Raw genomic sequence first — 19420 nt, forward strand, 5'->3', positions numbered from 1 at the left:
TGTAGCTTCAAAGTTAAATACAATAGACATTGTTAGCTGCAATTTCAAAGGAGGCAACTAGAATGAATTTTAATTTGCATTTGCATTTGAAACAAAGGGTCAAGTAAGGGCAGCCATGCCGTGGATGAGCAGCCACATCTCAATATGCTAATTTTTTACATTCATCTTAACAATAATCTCATAACATTATTAATATCAGCTCAGTGAGGAAATATGATTACTAATACTAATTTTTTTCTCAAAGTGCAGAATTTGATGTCAAAAAAATATGATTACTAATACATATGATGAAATTTGATGTCAAAAGAAAAAAAATTGATGTCAAAAAAAAAATATTACTAATATATAGACATGCTAACAGTGAGGAAATAGCAAAAATGAGGTACAGTTTAGTAATATAGACATGCTAACAGTGCAGAATTTGATGTCAAAAATGAGGTAAAGTTTAATTTGGGTCTACTCAACCAAAAATGAGATACAATTTTACCCATCTCATCGATCCCACATATCTAACCCTCCTTTTACATTGCAGTGATATCAGTCTCTTGGAACTGTCATTTAATTTCACCAATTTGGTTAACTTTTTCTTTCAACCATTTTAATCTCACTTTATAAAGCTTCCCATTTTACATTTGATCAATAAATGAAAGTTGACCGAACACAAAATCATGCTAAGGAGCCCCCAACATTCCACACTTTGAATTCATATTTTATTATGGATGAATAAACCAAGAACAAACAACAGTAGCGATTTGCACACAAGCTTCATCCAAGAATTCATATTTTATTATTGATGAATATTTTAGTTTAGCTACCAGCCATGGTAGCAACAATCACAGAGCAATGGAAGAGGAATGGCACAAGGGGAAATAAAACACCAAGAGGAAATACCTTATCCACAACTTAGTGGATAGTCCGATTTGCACACAAGCTTCGTCCTCTTCCACTCTGATCAAACAGCAGTAGCGACGCCACAAAGAGACGGTTCCGCTAGGTTACGAACAGACTAGTTTGAAATCAGTGGAGACTTCGATTGCTCTGCGGCACACAAACTTTCTCCTCTCCCACTCGGATCAAACAGCAGCAGCAACCAGACAGCTCCGCTAGGTTGCGACGACACCGTGCTTAGCTTTCTCTCTACACGGTGCTCCGCTCTGTTCTTATTTTTTGTTTTTGAAATCAAAACAATTGTGGGTGTATCCCGCGTAGCAGAGCAGCGAATTCATCAATTCGAGCCACTCTCGAGCCTCGCCTTTCGAGCTACGTAGCAGGGTCAGGAAAAAAAAAAAGGACAAATTCAAAATGACCCTATTTGCTTCAATCTAATTTGTGGCAACCTTTTCAATTGTCGTCATCATCAACTAGCAAATTATCAGAAATAAATTAGGGAACAAAAACAGGATGATAAAACATATTACCATATATTAATAATAATAAAAATATTCCAGATATCATGATTTTTCTTATAAATTCATGCCTGATGGATGGAATTATTAAAGAACAATTTTTTGCAAAAACAATTTGGAAATTTGATGTATTGTTTCATAAATTGATTACACCTTCACCAAAATTTGGATGGACATTCTTGCATGTATAAAACAATTAATCAAAAGAAAAAGAAAAAGAAAACACCCAAATGGTTAACAATTTCAAAACTAAACTAGCCTTTGTATTTTATTTTAGTTTTTATTTTTATTTTTTTTGTTGTTGACAACAAATGTGAGTGGTAGGTGGAAAGGATAAAAATAGACACACAAAAAATAAATAAATAAATAAATGCAAATTTCAACTTATCTCTTATGCTCCACTCACCAATCATATCTTGTACATGCTGGCATATAATTGAGGATAATTATTTAGGACATGGTTGAAGAGGGCTTTTATGGGCCTGTCACAGAGTCCGTATCGATGATTTAAACTGTTCAATTTGTACGACTCATCAAGTATTTTATTCTTATAAAAAAAACCATGTTAATTAGATATTGATAAACACTTGATCAGATCAAGTGGCTATTGATATCTAATATGTGTAATTTTTTACTGAGGTAAGGTACTCGATGAGTTCTACACATTAAATGGTTCGGATCATAGGTGCGGGTTTCGTGGTGAGCCCACAGAGACCCAACAACACCCTCTAATTAGTTTTTCCAACTGAAGAGGAGTATCTCCCAATTATTTATTAGTATTAGAGATTTGGTGTTTTGGGACTAATAAGAGTAATAATTATAACATGTGTGATAGGTAATTTGATCCCTTTTTGAGGTTTGAGTAAATAATATAAGGAAAAATTACTCATAAATCCCATATTCGAAAATGTTGCTCTATCTAGTCTTGATTGTTTTTTTGTAAACCATTTAGTATTTTTTATATTTGGTATGGTATTTTTGTTTGTTATATTGTATATACAGTTTACTGATTTGCCCATATTGTGATTTCATTTTTTATTTTGTCCTGCTGTTTGAGTAAGGTATGTTGTAACATTACTTTTTTTAGGAGGCGTTGAGTGGACTGCGTTGGGAGCTTGTGATGTTTCCTAGTTGGTGTTTAGTTTCGATTCTCTTGGATTACTTTTGTAGGTTGGGTGTGTGGGTGTTGCTGTTTGGTTCATCTTGGTTTGTACGATTGATGTGCTATGTGAATTACATTTAGGTTGATTTTATTTCAATTTTCTGATTTTGTTTCTAATGAGTTTTCTGATGTTGGCTTGCTATGTTTGGTGGACCATTGTGTTTGTAATGAGGTGTTGTCATTATAGGTTGGTGTTGGTGTTGTCAATCGTGTCGACATCTAAAATGGGGACCGTGAGTGCAACGTTCTCCCTTGGCCGTTACGTCTCGCACTTGGCTGGCTTGAACTTCCTGTAAAAAAAAGAAAACATTATCACATAACCATTCTCGAACACAGTATCGGTCTACTATAAAAACACCATCCAATTTCAACATACTAAATTTGAGCACAACAAATAATTCACAACCTAATATAGTAATAACGCACAATACCACATGCGTTCAGCACAAACATTGGCTTCTATGCTAAAAAAATATGTTTCCATCAACATCCAAAAACACACATGGAAAACTGATGAACATTTACCATGTCCTGTCCATGGCATTAACAACCTACAGTGTCCCTCACCTTCAAACTATACACAGATCTTAGCTCCATCAAAACCATAAAAAACGTAGACCATACGTACTTTCAACCAATTCACTGACACTATATCTCATATCAATGTTCGCATTTGAAATACGTGCCAAGCAAGTCATATACTAAAGTGAAACATGCAATATTAACATAACCACATCAATAATTAAGTCATTCAAAATCATGCACAAGCAGGGGACCACAGTCCACATCTTGCAAAATATCGTATTACACACATTACTTTTACCACATGAACCAAGTGTTGGTCAAAACATAAAATTAACAACAAACAATAGTTTTTCAATCTCCAACCCATGGATTATTAACTATCATTACCACATCACCAACATCAAGGGTCCCCCACCCACACTAACAAACAAACAACAGGCCTACCACATCACAACAACAAAAACATAAGAACACCCCCGTATGGTTTACTCAACCTAAGATACCAACATACATCACCACAAAACCATAACGTAATAATGGTCACAACAAGAACATCAAGTACACATAACTCCATCCCGTACTTGCCATTAACACACCCCAACATACATTACCTAATACACCATCACCACATCGTACAAACACATTCAACACTGCTAATCGCACATGAGACATCATGTATCACATACATTTTCACCCAATCCACGTGAAACCAAAACCTAGACCTACACTAGAAACCCAAACAATACATACCTGGTCCCATGTGTTACGGCACTGATCTCCGATGACAGTAATGTATAGATGTTGTCCTCACCAATGTTGAATGGACGAAATAGTAATCACAACGTCACGACAAACAAAACATATTACTATGAAGAAGAGATGTAATTGAATGTTAATTTGGGCAACCAGGGTTTACCAATATACTCAAATGTCAATTTGGGAATTAACATCAACAATACCAAACCAAACAAAAGTCACGGCAAACAAGCTGCACAAATCACTACAACATCAGAATCAAAATCCAAAACCTTCTGTATTCACCGTTATGGCACATGAGGGATACCAGCAAAACATTGCAGTTCGTTGTTGGACGTTTTGGTAAATTGAACATCAATAATATCCCTTATTTACCCTCTGTAGACACCCCATTTTTTACTGTCTTTAAGACTTGAGTGCCACTGATTGATCACTCGATGATGAAAGTTCAATTTCTTCAACAAGAAGAGCTTATAAATCTTAACCTTACACCCCATTTTGGACCAAAACTATTTTGGCCAAAAATATTTTAGAACTTCAAACCCTCTTTTTCAAAATAATTTTGAAAATGTTTCTATGATGTTTCGAGGCTCACATTTCGTTGAAAATATTGTACTTTTCGGTAAACCGAGCAAGGACAAAGTGGAAATAAATGAAAGAGAGGTGAACTCTTTGAATTTTTTTTTAAAACTTCTTATTTATAGGTTTAGAGTTAAAGAAAATAGGAGAGGAGGGAAGAAACCTAGTTGGGGGAGAAGTTGGGCATCAATCCGTTAGGACAGAAATGGGCAGCCTTCACTAAAATAGACATATCTTTTTGCACACTTAGAATTTAGATGTGAGGCTACCACCATTGAAAATTAGACTTTTGGAGCTTTAATTTAGACTCAAGAATGATCTAAAATCGAGTCCGGCTGAGGGAGATATAGCCATTTGAAATCGGACCTGGAAGTAGATTTTTGTGGCCAGCCACCATTAGTGGCTTGCCGGCCACAAATTGTGGCCTGCTTGCCAGTTGTGCAAAATTTAGCCATTTTGAGTGTTTTGGCCTTCCATGTGTCCCCCACTAGTGGCCTGCCGGCCAAAAGAGATGGCATGCCGACCACTTGTGTCTAAAAACAAATTTTTACAGATATTTGTTTCTAGTTGTTCCCACATTGCTCCACCTATCTCTATAAATATTTTCAACTGAGGCTCATATATTTCTATATATAGAGGACACTCTCTCTTGGTTTCAAGGTTAGAAAAATTTAGGAGTAAAAAATTATTTTTGAAGAGCAAATTTTGGAAAATTCCTCTCTCTACAATTCTCTTTCTCTCTTGCAACTTGCATAGCCTTTGCCTAAACACTCTAAACCAAACCTAGAGAGTTTCTTGCTGAGATGATTTGATCTTGAATTTGAGCTCTTGAGACACTTGAGAGTGTGAAATTGGTGGTTTTAACTAAAAGAAGCATTCATCTTCAAGAGGTATACCTTCTAGTGCTTTTTGTACCATCTTTACACCACTTATTTTCCAATCTTTTCTTACTGTTTTTGAGCTATTTTTACACTGTTTTTATGGGCTGAAACTTGTGGTTTAAAGCTAACAAAGGTAGAGGGGTTAACCACCCTTCTTTAAACCTTGTTCTCTAAGCTTTTGCCCTTGTGTTTCCCATTCTTTTCTTAACATTTTTTGAGCTTTTTACCACTGAATTTTAAAGTTTTTTAGAGTCAAAAAATGATGTTTTGAGGTCTCAAAAATGGAGGGGTTAGCCACCCCTCCTTTGGCTTGTTTACTAGCTTAAATTCTCTATTATTTTAGTTTAGTCTTTTAACTATTTTTACCTAAATTCTAGCACTGTTTTTGCTTACTTTAGAACTGTTTTGGGCTGGTTGTGTCATTTATGCTTTATATTACATGCTTGTAGTGTCATGGTCCTCATAGGTTTGGTGATTTAGGCCTTAGCCACCAACCTATTTGAGTTTATAGTGTTTATTTTTTACTTTCTATACTTATTTTTATCTCTAATCACCTCTGTAACCTCTCTCCTTTCTTGACTTTTTCTTTGCCTTGAAAGTTGTTTCAAACTAGTTGTTTTGTCACAAACCAAACCCGCCCCTAAAAGTTTGGTCCATGACCGGCCTGTACATAGGCCTCAAAACAGAATTTGAGAATCATATTTAAACACATGCGGTGCCTTAAGCGGAAGCAAAATCAATAAAAGAGAACATCCATTGAGCTTGTGCATACATGATAGTTTAATTGAATTTAAGCATTTAAATACATTCCTGTAGTTACATATACAATCATAGAGTTATGCAGATCTCACACACACTTAAATAAGACTCCAAAAATTGCATAACTCCCAGTAATCAAAAATTAAGGCCTTAACACGGAGGCGTACCCTAGGCGGCTTGGCAAACAGGTTGACCCCAATACAATACTAGTGTCAATCCCCGATGGCTCACTTACATAAATATACATAAAAACAGAGTGAGCAAGGCTCAGTGAATAATAATACGTGATAATCCAATAAATAACTTGAATCACAAGGTATATAAATGCAGAGAACTTATCGTTAATCTCATCATGTGGTTGCTTTCAGAATGGTCATAGGCCCAGTTTTCAATCAGAACGGCTTTAAGCCCTTGAACAGAGTGGCATTGAGCCCTTAAACAGAGTGGCGTTAAGCCCTTATCAGAGTGGCATTAAGCCCTTATCAGAATGGCATATAGCCCGTATCAGAATGGCATTAAGCCCTTATCCGAATGACATATAGCCCTTATCAGAATGTATGAACTCAAGAGGTTTCTCGCACGGATTCTAGAGGTGACTCGCATGGCAGCACTTAGTTCCGTGCAGCACTTTGCTTCATACTAACAGATCATATAGAATGGCCATAGGCCCAGATGTCGCAGATTGGCCATAGGCCTCACATATGTCACAGAACGGCCATAAGCCTCATAACTTTCACAAAACGGCCATAGGCCTCAGTTCACATATGTATGGACTCAAGAGGTGGCTTGTACGGATTCTAGAGGTGACTCGCATTGCAGCACTTAGTTCCGTACAGCACTTTGTTCCATACCAGAAATCGTTAGGTCTTAAAGACCGGTCAATCTATATCATGTCATAACATAGCGTAAACGGAACGGATAAATAGAAACATATTTATACATATTTTTAGTTATACTTGAATCATAAACAGAAATCAGAATTCATGTTTGATTATACATAGTACATCCAATAGCGCTAACAAATCAATATAGAACATACTTGTTAGTTCCATAAAGGAACCCCCGTACCGGGAACTTGTAACATACTTGAACCTCGGTATTATTACCCTCGGGCAAGGGCCATAAGACCACGGTATTATTACCCCCCGGTAAGGGCCTTGTGCTAAGGATGCCATGAATAGTTATATATATATATATGGACAATCATTCATTAATTCAAGACGTAACATATCAGAAAATAGAGCATTCCTTGTCACATCATGTCATTACAGTACGCTTAACAAAGACAGTTTATATAAAGATGTTAAACCTTTGTTTTCATATCGTAGATTCTAAACGACCTCGGGTCCATACGTAACACAACAAAATAATCTTGGATTCATACCGATACCAGTGTTCAAGGATGAACATAAGCTCCATTTATTCTTTAAGAAGTAACGTAATACGCTGATAAATAACAGAGGGTTAATATTTGTTACTGACAGAACAAAAGGATTCCAAAGTCATACTGATATACGCAAATCTTCCCATATTCATAGAAGTTCACATTGATTTCCAATCGTCATAAATGTTTGTGTAACACTTTCGAAGAATATAGTGTTAGTGACAATAATTATCAACGATAAATAAGATATACATTTCTGTACTACTACTCACAGTGGTAGGTCTCTGGTAGCGGTGGAACGATGTCCTCGTCTTGACCTACAAACACAATGCACATAGTAGATTATGAGGATAAAGCCAATCTCTTTCTTATTCCTTAATCAATAGCCATGGTGGTTCTAAACTCATTAGTCCTCCATAGGTTATAATCCATGCCTCAGAAGATATGAGGAATCGATAGGAAAATAGTTTAAGTGAAGAAATGGTACAAAACCGGTAGATAGAAAGTGAGCAACTCTCACTAATTTAGGCATAACTATTTCTGTACTTAGAATTTGGGAGTGAGACTATCACCAATGGAAACTAGACTTCCGAGGCTTGATTTTAGGCTCAAGAATCACTCAAAATGGAGTCCGGATGCAAAAGATATGCTTGTTCAAAGTTACCCAGTAAATGCTGAAACAGGGGTGGCCGCTTGTGCGCCCACCTTGGCCGCTCGTGCGGCCCAATTCCGCTCGAGCGGAAGAATCCGGCCACTCGAGCGCCCGAAAACAGAATGAAAACCCCTTTTTTCCTCTTCATGTCCGCTCGTGCGGTCTGGGCAAAAAAAACCAGTCCGAAAATAGCTCTTTTGCTCAAACATTTGGTTCTTTTCATTTTAAGCTTGGTTCTAAATATCAATCACTCAAAAAATCATGTAAAATTGCCTAATAACATGATAAACTAAAATCAACCATGTATAATCTCATCTCAAATAAATCAATCTTTGCCTCAAGTTAGGAATCCAAGTCTCATCTTTTTCATATATTCAAATTTCCACAATATATACTCAAAATCATGCTAATATATCTTACCCATGGTTGATTCTCACATATCAAACTTCCAAATTAATCTTTGATCTCATGTATTAGATGAATTATCTACAAAAATGATAATTAGAGCCCCATACCTTCAACCTTTCCTTTTTCTCTTTGATCTCTTCCATCTTCCAAGCTTTAAGGTTGATCTTCTCTCTTTAATTCCCTTCAACCATCCATGAGTGTTGAGTTTCCTTAAAGAATGTGCCTCTCCTTCTCTCCCTCTCTCTTTCACGGTTCTCTCTCTCTCTTTCTACCTTAGATATTTTTGGCTTTTCAAAAGATGAGTTCAACCCCCCCCAAACATATCTACTTATATAAATATATGCCCACATAATGTTTAACACAATAAGGAGGCCAAACACGGCCTTACGAATCGCACAAAATCAAATTCCAATTAAACTTCCCAGATGGCTCTAAAAATTATGCTGATCATAGATACGTCCTCTGTTCCGATTTTTGAAGCCTCTAAGGCCTTCAATTTGCATTACCAAGTTAATTACCCAACCGTACATTAACGAATCAGACAAATTAGATTTCCAATTAATTTTCTCAAATAGTTCTAAAAATTCTCATTAACATATACAAGTACTCAATTTTGATTTTTGAACCCATATAGGTCAGTAACTTAAATTGTAAAGTCGTAACTCAACAGATCATTTTTCAATTCAAACAAATATCATCAAATTGAAGAACATTAATCCACAAATGCATAAAGGTAATTTCTGATACGGATTTTGGGGTCGTTACATGTTTGTTTAAGCATAAGATTGAGATATTGGTCTTAATGGTTTAATCTCTTTGGGGGTTCATTACCAACGGCATGACACTTCTCTCATGCCTAAAACAACTCTTGGTTTGGTACTCCTTTCTATTAGAGGACTTAAAGCTCACTTTTGGACTCAATTGGTTAAGGAATGGTTGGTAATTAAAATGAAGTAATAAAATGGGGACTAAAAATGATGCAAGATAATAATCAGTTTGGGTTCAATTAGACGTTAATTGAACCCCTGAGTCTTGAGTCATTTCATACTTGTTAATGATGAAAACAGTTCAAGAGTCAATGTCAACCACTTCCCTTGATCAATCTATGATAGGGAGGGGGTTTGAGAGTCTTTATTTGTGCATTCATTGAAATTGTACACATAGGCCATCATGCAATGAAATTGCATCAATTGATAGCTTGTGAATTGAGCTTGCCACTCCTTTGAGTTATTTGATGATAAGGAAGGGGTAAGGTATACAAACACACCTTAAGAATACCCTGTTTGTGCTCTGTTTGCTCTCTGTTGCAGCAGGAAAAACCAGGCATTAGTGGCCGGCAGACCATTATTTGTGGCCGATAGGCCACCACTTCTAGCCTGCCGGCCACCTTTGCAAAACCCAACGGTGGCTTTTTAAAATGGAATAGAGTTGGTTTTGAGGTGAAAAACAGTGCAAGTGTTCTAATTATGCAACAAAGGCATGCTGGCAGCAAAACAGTGGCCTTTTTCGAGTGAAAATCCGTGCGCATGCATGAGCATTCCTCGTTTACCGAGGCGGAGTAGTTAGAGTAGTTAGCTTAATACTTCTCTAAACTTTGTATTCATGTTGTAATTAGTTAATTTGTAATTCATTATTTAGTTCTAATTTGTGGTAATAATTACTTAGCTAGTTTAGTTGATAGTTGATTATTTCATTCATTTTGTAATAGCCAGTTAGTTCATTCGGACCCTCCTGCGTAAGGGCGCAAATGTTGTAATAATGTGTATGTCTTCCAAACCCATGTCTTTCTCCCTTTTATTTACCTGTTTATGATGGTTAGTTTAGGGTATCATGTTTTGATTAGCATACTCCATGTTTGCATCCACTTGTTTTGCACGCACCGAGGCTCGGTACATCATTCTAACTTGTATTATTAGCTTAACGCTTCTTTGAATACGTGCTTAGACTGCATGTTATCAAATTGATTCATATGCCATGTTAAGTAGCCGAGCCTATTTATATTGCATATCGCATGTGTTGCATTAGTCATATTGCATTAGTTAAGATCATGCATTTTTCCTTACTCTTTTATCTTTTTGGCTTGGAGTACTAGGTGAACTTTTACTTGCTTTAGCATATCGCATGAGTGTGATTGTTGTCATATCAAAGCATGTTTACCATGAGACTAAGTGCTTAAGTGATATAACAGTTTGAATGCTTGTGGATGAAGGCTAGTTGCTTAAATTGGGATGTTTTGATTAATGTGTATTTAAGCCCACTTTTTCAATTGGCACATTCACAAACTCTTTTAAAAAACAAACATGAGATCAAATGTTCCAATTCTTGCAAATTAGTCCAATTCTTGCAAATTAGTTTATACCTTTGTCACGTCCCAAACCCACCCGTATAGGTTTAGCATCGTAACCGACCAGTAATCCTTAGATTACCAAAGGCTTCTGAACAGAATAATATATAATCAAGGGGCTGCAGAAGCAATTATACAAATACAACATCCATTGAGCTGTGTAGACATATATGAGACAAAATAATTTTAAACTTTTATAACTTATATGCGACGTCAAAAGGGTACAGTAATTACACGTCACTCCAAACACTATACATACAAGTAGGACTTGTCCATAGTCAAAACAAAAGAACCGAATTCTGAAATACAAAAATATATGGCCACAGGACTTGACATGATCTGGAGCCTGCTCAGGAGGCGCAAAGGATGGCTGTCAAAAAGAAGAATTTTAGGCCATCAACTTTGAGTCTGGTCACGCGCCTGATCACCTACATACATAATAAAAATAATGAGCAGGAGCCCAGTGAATAATAACCAAGTAAAGAGTTTTAATGAATGATGTCCTTCATAGAGTTAGAAATCAGAGTCTTAGGCATATTTAGATTCCAAATTAGAAACAGATTCGTATACATATTCGTTTTTATTATCAAAATTCATACATTTCATATTATCGTACGTGGCACATCCATTAGTGTTAACAAATTCGATGACCCATAAAGGGATGGCCGTGAAGATGTTCCGATGACCCATAAGGGACAGCCATAAGGCATTCTGATGACTCATGTGCACAGAGACGTATCCGATGACCCACAAAGGGACAGCCATAAAGGCATTTCGATGACCCACGAAGGGACCTGATGACCCATAAAGGGACACAAAATATCACATGATGCTATGGATGCCCAGGGCCGGCCCTGGGGCATAGGCCACAAAGCCATGACCTAGGGCCCCTCAAAATAGACTTAAAAAATGGGCCCCCTCTTATTATAATTTAGTGTAATATATTAGGTATGTTTTAAGTCTAAAAAAATTAAAAAAGGCCCAAACTAATTTAAAATAAATTGACCCATTAAAAAATTGAAAGGCCATTCAAAAAAATTAGCATTGTTATCCATTAAAAATAGACTCAAAAAAGGGTCTCTCTTATTATAGTTTAGTCTAATATATTAAGTATATTTTAAGTCCAAAAAAAATTAAGGAAGGCCCAAATTAACTTAAAATAAATTAATCTATTAAAAAATTGAAAGGCCCATTTAAAATAATTAGCATTGTTATTCATTGAAAATGATTTTGCAAAAAAATTAGATTATGCAAATATGATTGATTTATTTACTTCTAAAAATACAAGAAAAGTGAGGATTAAGCGATACTTATTAGTTATTGTAATGTAATGCTAAGTATTTTTTGTGATTTTGACACAAATCTTTTGTCCTTTACTTTCATTTTTTTTTTCATTCAATGAAAAAAAATGTGAAGGGCCCCAGAAATTTATTAGTTGATTATCGACTTTGGGTCCCGAAAATCTCAAGGCCGGGCCTGTGGATGCCACGTGCACATTTCAGAACTTAAACAATCATTCATTCACACAAAACATAACATTACAGAAAACTAATAATTTCATATCATCATAGACTAATTAAAGTTAAACATAACTTTACAGAGTTATTACTCACAAATAACAAATAGCTCCAAATAATCGAGTAGAGTAGGCAATTCAAATCTCTTGAGGTGCATACCCTACAAGGGTACAGACGAATACATACAAAGTTACACACCCGAAAACATTAACTTAATTCTTCTTGGTCTTGGTGTGTTTCTACTTGTTTATTCTCATTATGGTGTCTTAAACATGGCCTAGGAATGCTTAGGATGTAATGAGGATACTGAAATGCGTTGGAAAACACTTGGTGAAATTTATGAAAACAGAGTCCCCGCTCGAGCGTAGCTTTCCGCACTTGAGCAGACTCGCAAACATGTGAGGAGCCGCTCGAGCGCAACTTTTCACACTCGAGCGGTCTGCAAACTTTTGAAAAAGTATTGGTTATGTGATTTTCATGCTTGATGGTCGCTCGAGCGTGAGACTCAACTCCTCACTCAAGCGCAACTCTTGCCGCTCGAGCGGTCTGTAAAAACATGAAAACTTCTGGGAGTGTGCATTTCACGCTCAAGCTAAATTTCAGTCGCTCGAGCGGAAGCGCAAAACAAAGGTGTCCGCTCGATCGTAGAATCCGACGTTCGAGCGGAAGTGCAAAATTTGGAATTTCCAGGTTGCACTTCCAAGCTCGAATTCTACACTTCAACACTCATCTTCTTGGGCCAAAATTTTGGAAAACATTTAGGAACTTGTAAAATATCATGGTTTGAAGGTCATTTCATGAAATCAAGGCCAAAAAGAATGTCCATTGTGCAAAATTCAAACTCAAAACTTTGAAACATAACATGCATGAGTTGTTATAAACTACAACCTCCCAAAACAAGATCAAAGGAGTCATTAAGCTTAAAAAGAAGTTGAATTCTTGGAACAAAACTAAAATATGAACATACATGTAGAAATTCTTGTAAAAACAACTTCACAATTTCATGATGTGCACATGCATCTATGACATGAGATACAATTCTTTAATTCTAGCTCATTCTCATGTTAGTCAACTCAATCCTCTTGAATTCATGAATTCATCAACTCAAAAGCAAGACCAAAGGCTTAAATTATCACCTTAACTCCTCAATTTCTTAAGATTTAGAGGTAATCTTAAGCAATTCCTTAAATCCCCAAGCAATGGTTTCTCTCCTTCAAGTTTGATCTCAATTCCTTAGCCTTTCACCCTCTCTCACGTTTGTGTGTGTGTGTAGGCTCAAGAGTGTGTGTTGAATGGAGGAAAAGGGATGAGTGGAGGCAAAAGGTGCCTTATATAAGCTTGCTTAATGATGGTTAATTAAGGCTAATCACATAGGCATCAAATTAATATAATTAAATCGTTCCGAATCGAATTTCAATTAAACCTACAACAAATTTCTATAAATCCCGAATAACATATATATCAAGTTAATTTCTAAATCAAATGCCGATAAGGTCTCCAATTCGCAAACCAAAACGAAAATATAAACAGATCTTTCTACGATTAACAGATATAAACGCAAACAATGCAATGTAAGATGCAAACTTCACTTTAATTCCTTTTTAGGTATAACTAAACATGGATTAACATTAATCATGGGTCGGGGTTGTTACAACCTTGTGTGCACATCACATAGTAAAGTTAGCCTAATAATCGGAACAAGAGCATGTAATGTAAATAAAAATCACATCATGATTAGTAGATGCCGATATTTGATTGGGCGAGTGGAGTGCTCAATTCATGACTTTCCCCTCTCGTACATAAGTTCCCAAACCGAGACAACTTTGGTGATGACGGACTAATGGCCTTTGGCATAAGTCTTGCTTTTTCTAAATTTCCTAAAAATATTTAGGTGGTGACTCTAAAATCTGGAAAAAGCAGTCCATTTTTTGGCATTTGATTCAAACATCATTTTTTAAAAGAATTGCTGGATTTGGACTCTTTTTGTGTTTTCACTGTTTCACATTGCACTTGTGAAATTAGATTCAGAATCACAGATAGAGTCCGAACTGTAGGGCTTCTGACTTCCGAAAGGGCGTATGAAAAGTCAAGCTACACCCTCCCTTTTCAAAACCCAACATACATAAAATATGGGCTTCAAAGTCTTTCCAATACAAATGGGACTTATTAGTCCTTCAAAAAAAAGATAGGACGTAATGGTAAAACATTTCCAAATTTGAGATTCATTGGTGTTTTACCCATAATATAATAATGGCTGTTACAAAAAATAATTATATAAAAAAAAGATATTTACTAATAAATCCTATCTCACAAACAAGTACTCTAATTAGTTCCAATTATTTTTTTTTTTTTTTTGATCAGTTAGGTCCTATCAGTGGAGAGTTTTGTTCCGTGTGGTCTTATTTTCGATTTTGGTAATGTTTTGATGGATGACTATACCCTTTTATTAATGTGACAAGTTTGATGTAACGCTCCCACGTGACAAGTATTAATGTGACTCTTTAACGAGGTAAGTATGACGTGACACTCCAAAAAAATTAAAATTCCTTAGTATACTTTTTCTAAATGTGACAACGTGACGGATATAATGTGACATTCTAAAAAAACTAAAACTTCTTTAGTGTATTTTTTTCAAATGTAATATGTGACACTCCAACGTGACGGATATGATGTGACACTTTAAAAAAATTAAAAAATATTTAGTGTACTTTTTCTAAATGTGATGACGTGACGAGTATAATGTGACAACTAAAAACTCTTTAGTATATTTTTTTTCTAAATGTGATGATGTGGCGGGTATGATGTGACACTCTAAAAAAACTACATGTGATATTCCAAAAAAACTAAAAACTCTTTAGTGTATTTTTTTCAAATGTGACAACACAGCATGTATGATATGACATTCTAAAAAAAATTAAAAACTCATTGTACTTTTTCTAAATGTGACAGTCCAACGTGACGGGTATGATGTGACACTAAAAAATTTCTTAGCATACTTTTTTCAAATGTGACACTCTATTGTGGCAAACAAATGAGTTATTACATATCCAAAAGGACTAAATGGATCACAAGAAAAAAAGTATGGACTATATGTGGATCACAAATTTAAAATATAGGACTTATTGGTCAATTTTCCAAAAAAATAATAATTATTATAAATATTAATAATTAAAATCATAATTTTTGTTACTAATGTATAATAATTTTAAAAGCTCCCCTAAATGGTAATTTCTCCTTTAACGTTTTTAGGCAACTTCTTAAAAGTGAACTTAAAACTCGTTTGGGAGTAAATTATTTTAGTAATTTTTTAGTATTTTATGAAAAAATACATAGAAAAGTAAAGAGAATGATTTAACACCTTATAGTAATTTTTTGATTTTTTGATTAAAATATGTAGTTGTCAAACGGGATTTTATTATTAATAAAAATCTCTTTTTGTTAAATATCATTTACACATTTATTTTTTTTGGCTAAAAAATCAATTCTAAAATGTCATTTCAAAAGTCAAAAAAATAAAAAATATGTCAAAAAAAAAAAAATTTTTTGGATTAATTATTTTTGTGTTTGATAAGTGGGAGACAAGGCTAACATTGGGACTATTTGTTGCAACTTTTAGAGGGTAATTATAATTTATTTTAATTTAGGAATCTATGTCAGACTATTTAGTGTAATTTTTACTTATAACTTATTAGGCAAAAATAAATTAAGTAAACTAAAAAAAGTTAATTATTTAAAAGTTAGAGTTGTTTTTTACTTTTACTTTTGAATTATCAACTATTACTTTAAAAAAAAAAAAACTGTACCAACCAGTATAATCCATGTCTTTTTACATGACTTTATGAATGAGAAGCACTAGAGCTATAAAATAATTTTTTAAGGTCATACTAATGACAATTTAAAGACTACCAATAAGAATCACAACATCAAAATATTATAATCTTTATACACATTTACATATTTTAAAATATATTTTATATTTATTCTTTATTTATTTTAATACATTTTAGATTAAAAATAAATTAAAAGATTGATATATAATCTTTACTAATTTTGAAACACATGTTGAAAAATACAATCTTCAATGAGACATTTGTCAAATTTATGGTTGGCTGTGAGTATAATAAAAAAATAAAAAATCCAGATCAGGCGCCGGCAAATTAAAAAACTTCATAAATATTAACTTTTAATTTTTAATTCATTTTGAATTACATCACTTCCAACATTTTTTATATACTAAAACATAAAAATCAAAAATTAAAAAATTAACTTTTACCCATCTTTCAAAATCACCCATATCAGTCAACTTTCATATCAGTCAACTTTGGATTTCAAAGAAGGCGGCTAATAGTATTTAGTTGTAATTATAAATTACAAGTTATTTCACCTTTTCAGTTTATTTGGCCAGAAATTAGAGATTTTTTTAAACTATAATTTATATTTTATTTGAAGTTCTTAAAATATTTTTGGAGATTTTTTTAAAAATTCTTGATATTAAGATTTTATAGTATAAAGAACACCAAATATTTTCATAATGTCTAAAATCCCTCAATTTGATCCCGAGAAATTTCATCCAGAGAATTTCTTTGGAATTTTCAGAGAAATTCCCCTCCAGAGAAATTTTCATCCATAGAAATTTCATTCAGAGAAATTCTGAACTTCCCAAAGAATTTCTCTGGGTTGAACCCAGAGAAAATTCAAATTTCTCTAAATTCATTTTGACCAATTTTCTCTGGCTTCAAATTTAAATTCAAATTTCTTTGGGTTCATTTATAAACCAGAGAAAATTCAAATTTCTCTGAATTCATTTTAACCAATTTTCTCTAGATCACAATATTATTTTATGAAATCATTTTGACCAATTTTCTTTGGATTCAAATTCAAATGCAAATTTCTTTGTGTTCAAATTCAAATTCAAATATTGTGGATCTATTTCATTATCAAAAATAGGAGAGGGACCTTAGACCAATTTCTCTGGGTTCAAATTCAAATTCTTCCTCCAGAGAAATTCTTTGATAGCCTTCATCATCATCATCATCATCATCATCATCTTCTTTCTACATCAAATAAGTAGCTGTAGTAGCACCATGAAAGCCATATAAACAAGAGCACTTTGATAGCATCAAAACAAATACACAACATGACAAATGATTAATTGGAGGTAGCATGATGCAATAACAAAGCTTCTAGAGAAATTTGAACAACCAGAGAAACTTAAATAAACCAAAGACCTATTAGAGAAATTTGAACAACCTAGAGACATACCAGAGAAATTTGAACAATCAGATAAATTTGAAAAAACTCCCAAATTTTTAATCGTCACAGAAAATTGAGTTTTAGTAGATCTAATGATATAAGCATAGTCATTGGCTCCAGTTTCGCCAACCCAGAAGAGAGCATCATTGACTGTTGCATTGCATTGGGTGGTTGTGGTAGTTGTTGTGGGGCCTCCTCCTCCTCTACACCCCTGAGACTCCAAGAAGTTGTTGAACCAAGTGAGCTGGGTTTGAAGGGATTGAGGAGTGATGTTGAGTATGAGATTGTTCTTCACAAAGAAACTGTATTATTGCAGTAGAACCAGCAACAGCAAAGTTGACACTCATTGATGATGGCTTTTGGTTGCTATTAATAAGATAGAGGTAAGGAGGCAAGTATGGGAGGGACAGAGATTGTGCTACCAAGTCGATGATGAGGCGGCCATCGGAGTAGCGGTTGGTGGAGTGGTGAAAGTATGTGCAGCCGTAAGGGAGGTTCGATACATAGCTGAAGCCACTTGGGCCGCTGGTGGAGCCTGTGTTGCCCGTGTCGATATACGAGTCTTCGAACGCGTACATCTTCTTCAAGGGGCCTACATGTGGTTGTTGTTGTGCTTGAAAAGTAGCAGTAGAGGAAGAGAGGTGAGGCAAAGAGTCAAATTTCTCTGATATATGTTTAGGGGCCTTAGACATCAAAAAATAATTTTGTGGATCTCTTCAATTACTAAAAATGAGAGAGGGACGTTAGACTAATTTTCTCAATATTTTTTTTATCAGTTTTGCATAATGAAAATGGATAAATAATTTAAATTGAAAATAAAAAAAATTAGAGTTTAAATTGATAAAATTAAAATTTTTTTATTTAAAATGATCTAAATTAGTATATTTTTTAAATTTTTTTGAAAAAAATGTGCATAAATGCTTGTTTTGAAAAGTAAGAAAAAAGGTAGTTTATTAATTTTTTTTGAATTGTTTCTAAAAAGCGTAAAAAAATAAAAATAAAAATATGATGTAATTTAAATAAGTCAATAAGTTAATAAATTAAATTTTTTTTTTTTGCATGTTTCAAAACAAGTAAAAATGATGAGGTGATGTGACAAAAAAATAAAATAAAAAATCTGTTATTACTCCAAACAATTAAATTTCTTTTTGTAATTATTCCTATTTTTTATTAATAACGTCATTAATAAGGATAAAGTGGTACACAAAGGTACAGATAGCACCGTCTGCTGTGTCACCGACGGTATAAATCGCAGTTACGCGGCGCACGTTAGGGAACGTCACTTCTTCACTTATCTATATACCTATACTATCATTCCAGTATTTATTATCATTCCAGTATTTATCTATCTATATTATTATATATTTCAGCGCATTAGATTTGGTGTACATGTATTTAAAAAAATTATTATTTGAAAACTTGAGCAAATTTAACCTCAAATCCTTCGGTTTCATTAAAAGTACTCTTAATACTTAGACAACATATATATTATAATATTAATTTTTTTATTATTTATATTTATTCTTATTTATTTAAATTATATATGTATCACGTGTACCACCTACTAGTATATATTTATATCTATATCTATATTATTATTAAAAGTGAACACCGCACATGGTGTCCATAAATTTCTCTCCCATTTTGTTAAGTGGCCTTCTCTTCTTGCGACAAGTGTTAATTTTTTCATAAAAAAAAAAAAAAAAAATTAAAAGAGAGACATAAGATTTGAACTTAAAACCATTCATTTAACTTACTGAAGAATATTTTTATCACTTAAACATTATAAAAAAA

The 19420-nt window shown here is 34.0% G+C and overlaps 1 pseudogene; it reads right to left on the minus strand.

Moving 5' to 3' along the window:
* Positions 1 to 17829: 17829 nt before the first annotated feature.
* Positions 17830 to 18204, minus strand: LOC114308552 (GDSL esterase/lipase At3g48460 pseudogene; annotated as a pseudogene).
* Positions 18205 to 19420: the final 1216 nt, after the last annotated feature.

Source organism: Camellia sinensis, chromosome 9 (assembly GCF_055761805.1).
Source record: "Camellia sinensis isolate YWXY chromosome 9, ASM5576180v1, whole genome shotgun sequence".
In the NCBI taxonomy this organism is placed as follows: Eukaryota; Viridiplantae; Streptophyta; class Magnoliopsida; order Ericales; family Theaceae; genus Camellia; species Camellia sinensis.